The sequence below is a fragment of the Sander vitreus genome, chromosome 14 (genome assembly GCF_031162955.1).
Source record: "Sander vitreus isolate 19-12246 chromosome 14, sanVit1, whole genome shotgun sequence".
NCBI lineage: Eukaryota > Metazoa > Chordata > Actinopteri > Perciformes > Percidae > Sander > Sander vitreus.
Window position 1 is genome coordinate 9,895,005 of NC_135868.1, and position 9,177 is coordinate 9,904,181.

Sequence of the window (9,177 nt, forward strand, 5' to 3'; positions counted from 1 at the left end):
TTTTGCATTTAGAGCTTTTGAAACTTCGGAGGTGTTAAATGATAAGACTGGTATTATTCTCTATTTTTCCTTTTTGTCAACACATCACATGAAATTACAAAAACCAACAATTTGTTAGTTCTTCTCTACCTTTTTTATGGCACTCAGCCCTAAGCCCATTCATGCTTATTCAATTCTTAAAAACAGGTTGCAAGTATGTCCGTTTAGTTAATTAGTTTTTGTGACAGTTTGAGCTCCTCATCATGTCAGTAACAGTGGTAACTCTGATTGACAGGTGATTTGGTTTCCACAGTCCACTTTTGCAGTAAAGACAGTCTCTTACTGCAAACAAAGGACAAAACATCAGGCATTTACTTCTTCTGTGACAGGAAAAAAATACATAAACTGTGTAAGTTAAACTGGACTTCAAACACTTATAGAACTGACTAACTCATGAAGACACATACAGTAAAGAGACTTGTAGGAACTCACTAAAATGAGCAACATTAAAGGGAATTTATGGTATACTTTTCTTTAACCTGGTGCATTTCCAATAAAAGTGACCATTGTGTGTGGGTCATGCTAACTTTGCACTTACCATGTCTGTTGTAGAGATTCGGGGAAACGAGGACTCGCGCAAAACAACCTATATCCTAGTAGAATGTCACCAGCCTCATCCTCTAAGTATAATATTTACCACCACTGAGCCTTGTCTTGCATTTAAACTATCTGATCTAGTTGCTGTGTAATGGGAAGACAGGCAGTTTAGATCACTTTTGTTTTGGCATTCAGTACGTTCACAGACTTTAGTCCTTTAGTGTAGTGAGCTCAGTGCCTCAGCACAGAGGCTGACACCATGTTTTTAATGTCGCACAACAACTGAGTTGACCAAAGGGCTGCAAAGTCAGTGGAATCTTTAATCACATAACTAAACATTAAACACAGATTTCCTTTTGGGGTTCATTTTTGTACGAATAACAGCCGATTAGCAGCTCGGCATGAAATCTTCACCAGCTTTAATTTTTAATTCCATGATCCTTTTCTGTCCCAGAATTCAACTTTCCATCCAGATTGGCTGCCTTTCTTTAGCACTCCCTAACGACTCATATTCACGATGGCGACGGCTGATGAGGGGCATTCTTAACCTGTCGCACTCCTTAATGATAATTGCATCTCTTTTTCCTTTCTCATCTTTTAAATAAGCCGCTAAGGCTTTCTTTCCTACATAATCCTAATTTAATTTCACCCCTCCCCTCCCTCAGAGCTATTTAAGAAGATGTTTGAGACTGAAATTTTTTTCTACGATATCACTTTACCACATCCCATTTCCACTATCCAAATGGGATGCCAGCACACATGCATTTTTAACAAAAGCGGAGGGATATGCTTGTTGGAAGTACTTCTGTGCGTGTGTGTGTGTGTGTGTGTGTGTGTGTGTGTGTGTGTGTGTGTGTGTGCGTGCGTGCATATGTGTGTGTGTGTTGCTCATACTTGTTTGTAAAGGAGAAACACTGATAAAGAAGAGCCAAAGAGCAGTATCGACTGAGCTGAATGTGCTATTTTGGATTCACTCAAAAGTTCTCCTTGGATGGTAATGTGTGCTACACATGCATGACATTCACACAACATATTGTATGTCAGATCATCCTGGCCTCATCACTGTCTGTACAAAAAAAAAACATGTTTACTGTGTCCTTTTCAGGTCATCTTGCCTTATTTTATCATCTGTTCTGTATTGTAATGGAGAAAATCGCTGTGTGCTGGAAAAGGAGAGAAAAGGATGAGCTTTTAGTAAAGAAAACCTTTCCCAAATCAGACCAGAAGCGCAGATGTTCTAAAAAGAAATTGATGCCTTTATTCTGCTTTCAGTGTCATCTTCACCCACAAAAGCTCACAAGAGACGGACTTCTTCCCGGCAGCAGCAGACAGGGGTTATGGGAAATTTCAGGATGGCAGTTGAGATTTCAAAAGCTGAATGTGGGGAATTTGAAGTTTGATGTCAGTAAAGTCTGGACCCAGACTACACCACAACATACCTTTTTAGATTAAATCTAAAAAGGAAACAATATGCCACATGCCATATCACTGTGGTTTTGTACTTTCAAAACAAACCACTTTCTTGTTGGATCGTCTAACGGTGTCTGATACTTCCTTTTTGATGGCAAAATATTCTTTGAGATTTGCGTCTGACATTTTTATGTAACATTCTGAAAGAGACAATCCCACAATCACACCCACCACTCTACATAGAATTTTGGCTTTTAGCTCGCCTGTGACTGAGGCCATCCAGAACAGATATGAATGCTTTTGCCTTTAAACATGGTCGGGTGACATGCTGTACAAGAGTGCTCTTCCAAATAAGTAAAACAAATATATTTGAAAGAAAATAAACTGAATGTATGGTTTAGAAGTCCATGCACATTCTTTTCAATCTGTACAATCAGTTATGCAATCCATTGCATGCCCCTGGAGTGGGGTGGGGGGGCTTCATGAAATATAGATGGAAGTAATCAACAGCTTGAGTCAACTTTAACCCCTGCATACTAAATAGATTTTTGTTATAAGCATGCAAATAAACTGTGTTCCTGTTGAACATCTACAAATGATTTATCTAATAAACTTGAACTTTGTGCTGCTATTAAAGCTGGTGGTCCAGTGGCTTCACCAGGGCACGTCTATTAGATCAAGCCATTTATCCTGGCAGAAAATTCATTAGATAGCAGAAAGCAATCAGACTGTGTATCTGTAATTAACAGTAATCTCTCTGATTGCCTCCACACCATTAAATACCACATCAATATCTGGGCCTTGTATCCCCTTTATGCACTGCTTAATTAAAAATGCAAATTAAGCTGCCTCTAATTACACATTAACTGACATGGAACTGGACAAAGCATTGTGTGTGTGCATGCATGGGTATGTGTGTTTGAGTAGGTGTGTGGGTGTGCATGGGCTGTGTTATAGGAAGGTGAGTAATCAAACTAATGGTTTGAGTGGTGAGTTGTGTGGTTTTATGAAAATGTAATTGCAAAGGACAATAAATGAAACTTTGTTAATGTCAGCCAAACTTTAAAGGGAGAAATGAATCCCTACGCTGAGTCTATCAGTGGCTGTTATTGACAATTCAAGTGCTTACAATTCTGTGGAAGCAGTCCATCCACTGTAATATGTAGTAAAGGAAATTGTCCTGAACGGCTCTAATAAGTCAGTCAAACTGCCCTGAAGTTCACCCTTCAGCAGTAGGATACATATTGGAGGTGATTTTTTACAAAAGCCATAACCCTTGTGTGCCGCTGGAGTGTCTTATAAATGTCTGCTAACGTATTAGAATTAGAAGATCAGTGTTGGGCAGTAAAGCATTATTGAGACTACGTTTACACTATACAGTCTTTTATAATGGCAATTTTGTGTTAAAGCTATAGTGCATAATTTCTGTCGTCCCCATGACAAATTCTAAGTAATGACAACAAAACTTTCGGCACGTCCACATGATAGGAGCCGTGATCGTGCCCCCACCCCTCCCCCACACAGTTGCTAGTAGCCAAGGAGGACACGGAGGATTAAAAAAACATGATGGACTCTTCAGAAGAGGTCATTATCTTAACTCGAGCTTCCGTGCGGGAAAGTCTCCGGACGACACAATCTTCTGAACGTAGCCAGACTGAGAAATACAGAGAGAGTTGTGTGGAGCTGATAGTCTTAATTAGCTTTGTAGCAACTCATTTGGCAACGGCTTGAATGTAACGGACATTTATTAATATCAAAAAGTTACACACTAAAGCTTTAAAGGGACTCATCCACACTAGCGTTTCCAGGTTGTATTAGTAGAGACCTCTTCCCATAGTGAAACAACATACAAATGGGTACATATTGCCCTCTTGTCCTCTTTTCAGTTGGCAAACAAAACTGTACATCACAACCAACATCTGGTGAGCCTGGCTGACAAAATCATTATTTCATGGTCACGACATCGTCTGACCAAATCAGCATAAATCCAGGTCAATGACAACAGCTGTGCTGTGTATTCTCTGATGACGCATTTTAAACGTGTGATCAGAGAGAAGGTTTGAGGCGACAGAAAGTCTTTACTGCCAGTGTAGAAAGATAAACGACTGTACTGCTTTATTGTCAAGCCAAGGCTTTTCGATGATTTTCAAATGTAGTGAGAGATGTCAGTGCATCATCATCATCATCATTGAGTACTTGTCTGTCTGGTGCTCCATCTTTTCATCTGTTTTAAGTCTCTAACTCTGCAATTTTAATGTTTTTATGGCTGTCTGTGATTATACTTCAGGGTTTTTCCTTGCTCAGAATTGGCCTTTGGGGGAACACATAAAGCAGGGGGGGGTCTGGTCTCCCCCAGGAAATTTTGAGGTTAAAAGACTTCCTGCATTCTGATCAATTTTTGGGCACCAATTTAAGGTAAAAATGTCTATTTATGGCAAGGAAATCACAAAATTCTGGTGGCAGGTAACAATGTAAAATACAAAATATAATGGAATATTATTATATTCAGTAGTCCAGTAAGAGGGCTTTCACATCCGGGACATGGGATACAACAACACTTGACCCCAAAGTCCAGTTGTTTAATTAGCATGAACAGGGCTTTATGGTTTTTTTCCTCAAAGAGCACGTTTTGCTCCCAAGTTGAAAAATGTAGGATTGACTTACAGAGGCTACTGCTTTTACTGCTAAATTGTACAATAACACAATCATGTTATGGATACAAAACGTTGTAATGTTTTCTATATTCTATTGATCAAAAATGATCAGTGACGTTGAGACTACAGTGTAATGGACCACCACAGTTCATGCATACATGTGAACCGCGGATTAATTGCAGAGTTTAACCTACATAGTGTAAAACTAATGCCGCGTTCTATTTACCTCGGAACTCGGAAGCGGGAACTGAGAATGACGTCATACCCGAGTTGAATGCGTTCTATTTAAAAGTCGGATTTTCATTGTTTTCATTAGCTCTAGCCCGGTTAGCTATTGTTAGCAATACCAGTTGATAACAACGCATTACACCATTTTTTGTGCATGCAAACAGCATAACATGTCCACAGATAGAAGTTGGACATGCCTGTGTGAACGACTGATTTAGTGACACAAATAAGACAGAAGTGCTTATAACTTTATGTTACTGTTGATATAGGGGGCAGCCATGTTGGATTTTGAACTCGGGCTACTGTGAGGTTGTCCGAGTTCCGAGCTCGTAAATCCGAGGTCAGGGGGCGTGTTTACGACTTTGACCTCATTAAAACCGAGTTCCGAGGTAAATAGAACGCGGCATAAACACTACATGAATGGGGCACAGCAGAAAGACGGAGTAGAGCGACGCTGCTTGTTCAGGGTTTTCATGTGTACTCCTATAGGCCTACACTTCGCATCAGGCGTTAAAACCAACTGTACCAAAACACCGAATTAGACTACTATTTAACGCAACAACGAGACGCTTTTAACCGGTAATGAAACTGTCTCAATTTAATATTGATGCCGTCAGACGGCCGCCCGGACGGACAATTTGAGTAACTTCTGATTGGGTCGGTCGGCCCATCTCGGGACCAGGCTGGCCATTGCCGACTTGCCAAATGCTTAATATTTATTATTATTATTATTATTATTATTATTATTATTATTATTATTATTATTATAACCATAGTGAAATCGTGCAAGCGATAAAAACCTGTTCTCTGTGCTATTGGCCTGTAAAGACAATTTATTTGTATAAAAATAAAAAAATAAAGATCGGACACACATTAAAAAAAAATGGTACAGCCCCTCTGGCATTTGCCAGAGTTGCCAGATGGCCAATCCGCCCCTGGTCTGAGGAATAAACAAAGATATGTATCACACATCATGATTATCTGAGGAGAGGAGAATTAGGACAAAGGTTTTCTGCATGAAACAGGAGAATGTTAAAGGAGCACATGGGAGTTCATCTTCAGGTTAAAATTGATTTGGAGATGGACAAGTGGAAATTTCAACTGACCCTGCAGCCAAACGTCACCACCTTTCCTTTAAATCAGACATGACAGGTTAAACAGCCGTTACTGGAAAAATAGGTGATGCAAGGATGGAGACAGGATGGTAAATGGGTCTTCTGTGTGTCTCAGTATGCCTTTTTCAGACTGACACTTTTCTCTGACATAACTGAAACAAAAGAGGAAAGAGAACAAGGGAAGCATTCCATTTGCTCCATGGGTAGTCACATGTGTGCTGATCGTTCGGCAGATCTCTCATTGTCAGAACTCGTCTCAGTTGGAAGACCTCCAGCTCACACAGGCCCGTGGGCTGCAGCGCTCGGCTGTATCTGCGTAGGCCCGGTTTCCTCTTTCTCATGGAAACAACAGGGTTCTAGTCTACCATGGGAATTTCCTTGGACTGCAAACATCTATTTAACCTACGCTCGGAGCAAGATGGATTTGGTTTTCGGAGAAAATCAAACCCTTTTTATAGGTATTCATGGAATGTCATTTCTCGCTTAGCCTCTCTGTCTTGTTGTTGTTCAGGGGATTTTGCCATTGTGTATACAGTCTATTATCATTGCGATTCTTTGTTTTTTCATTATAGGCTTTCAGATCCACTCTCTGTCACTGTTTCCAATGTCTCTGATATATGCACTTTTCATTCCGCTGCTATCTAAAAGCCAAGTGGGAGAAAACGTTCAACTTCAAATATTAATTTATTAAAACTTGATTTGTCTCTCATCTCGAAATGGAAATTATTCATCCAAATGTTAAAGCAGGAAGGGGGCCCTGTCACTTCAGCATGCATCACAACATTTCATAATGAAGCTGAAAGCTTTAATGTTTTAAGGAACGTAGCAAACTCAGAAATGTGACTCAACAATCTTCTGACAAGGAAAATAGTTGGTTGCAAAATGTTGCAAATAAGAACAAAAAGCAGCAGATTTGCCCGAAGCACAGCTTTACTCAATTTAGCAATACATATTGAAAAACTACATACTCCCCTGCTGATCTTAAACTTTGGAGTGATGTCAGTCTGTTGAACTAGTTTGAACTCAAGTAATTGTTGTGTAGCGAACCACACTGAGTGGATTTTTAAACTACTACACTGTGCAGCATGGCATTTTATTCAAGTAAAGTCAGTTAAAGTCAACTTAAATGTCCAACTGCTGTCTTTTGAAATTATCTGAATTGTATTGAACCAACTCAACAAATTACAATACTGCATTGCAGCCCTGTATTATACCACCTGCATACTGCACATAATTGTAAGATAATGAAAGTGTATAAAGAAGCATCCTTGTGTGCTCTGCTAGTCTAGGTATTCAACAGCACTGGTCAGTGTATAATGGGAAAAGGCTGGAAAAGGCTTGACCACTCTATTGGAGAATATAAATTAGCACTGCAGTTTTTGAAAATGGAGGGTAAACTATTCCTCATTTACCTTGAAGAAACCCACCTTCTCTGCTACCCACCAAACCTGTCAACCAAAATGCTTTGATCTATGCCAGTCAGCAACTTAGGATAGCAGAATTTAGCCAGATTCTGTCTCTGACGGTGAGGAAACCTCTGTCCTCTCTCATGTAGCTCAGTCTGTCTGTTTTGAAACCCACCGACATAAGATGGACCGAGGCACAAGAGGAGCACAGTGCTCTGCACAGGCATCCTATCAAAAGCTATGGGAACGCCGTGCTCCAAGCTAAGTCAACTTGGCTGCGCCTGAGCTCAAATATTTGAGCAGCACTCGATGGCCCGGGTGCCACTGGCAGAGCATCACAGGATCTCACGTCCAAAACAAAAATTTAGGGGGCAGAGTAGAGGGGTGAAGAAGTGGGTTGGGAGGGGGTCTAAATGTTGGGAATGTGCACAACGCATGTTTATACACGAGTCTGTTCAGTCACCCTGCATGCCAATAAACCAGAGCATGTTTGTCTCCCATCCCGACATGCTATGTGGACTAGCCAGACTCTCCTCCGCATCACTGTGGAGGAAGGTCTGGCAAAGTAAGACTAACTAACTATAAACAGAGCTAAAAAAACAGGCTCTGTTGCACTAACTGTTCTTTCTGCCAAAAAGGAACAGCCTACCAGACAGCTAAAGCTAACTGGTGAGAATCAAACAGGTAACTGTTAAATAGCCTACTTGAAAAGAAGCTAAATGTACTGTTATTTGAATAAAAAAAACTAAATGAGAAAGTAGTTAAATCCACTTATGATGTACAACCTAGCTAAACTAATGCTAAAGCTAACTAACGTAGCACAGTAGCAGTTACTGCCATCTCAGGTTTCAACTCTCTCATGCAGGAAAAAAAGGTGTTCAAATCCAAAGGGGTGAGGTCAGAAAGTTATTGATTTCTGATGGAATGCCCCTCCTGTAAGTTATGAACTGTAAATATGGCCTGATTACATTTTTGTTTGTAAATATACTTCTAGCATTCTCAAATATCCAATGTCCAACAGCCTTCCTAGGCCGTATGTAAGTACTGTACTACTAAGCTACTCAAATTCTGTTATGGAAAGTCCTAGTAGACTGAATTCTTACTTCCTCTCTGTCTATTCATGTCTTGTAGGCAAATAAAATACACACACATACATATTTGTATCTATATAAAATGGTGCTGTTTTAATAGTTGCTCTGCCATTTTTCCAAGCTCCAGCATCAATACAGAAAACATATCAAATCCACTACTGTCACCTTACTGAGCCTGCTGCGAATGCTTTATGTCTCACACTGAAATATTAGGCCCAAAGGGTGTGTGTATCGTGTGTATATGGTGAAGCAAGTTCACATTAACTTTCACTCACCTATTCAGATATCATGTTTCAGGTTTGGCATTTCTAAAACCCATAACAGAGGAGGCCAAGGCCTGTATACAGCAGAGTTACAAGGGTGTAACATTAGACTATTGTGTTCCTTCTCCTGCAAAATAGTAAAATAGCCTGTTTTATTCACAGTCAGATTGCTGGAGGGTGGGTATAGATTTATTATTCTTTCACCCACTGTGCCACAGAAACAGGTTACATAAAATGCAACTCTCCTCCAAAACAGCACCACAATGTTGGACACATAAAAAACACACAAAAAAGCTTTTTATATGCAGATGCATTTTGCTATCATTGGGCATTTTAGTAATGTGATACATATTTGTCCTCCTCCAAAACTGAATGCAAATTCAAAACTGTCTGATAGAGACTACGATTTAACAGCAGACTTCCCATATATTGCT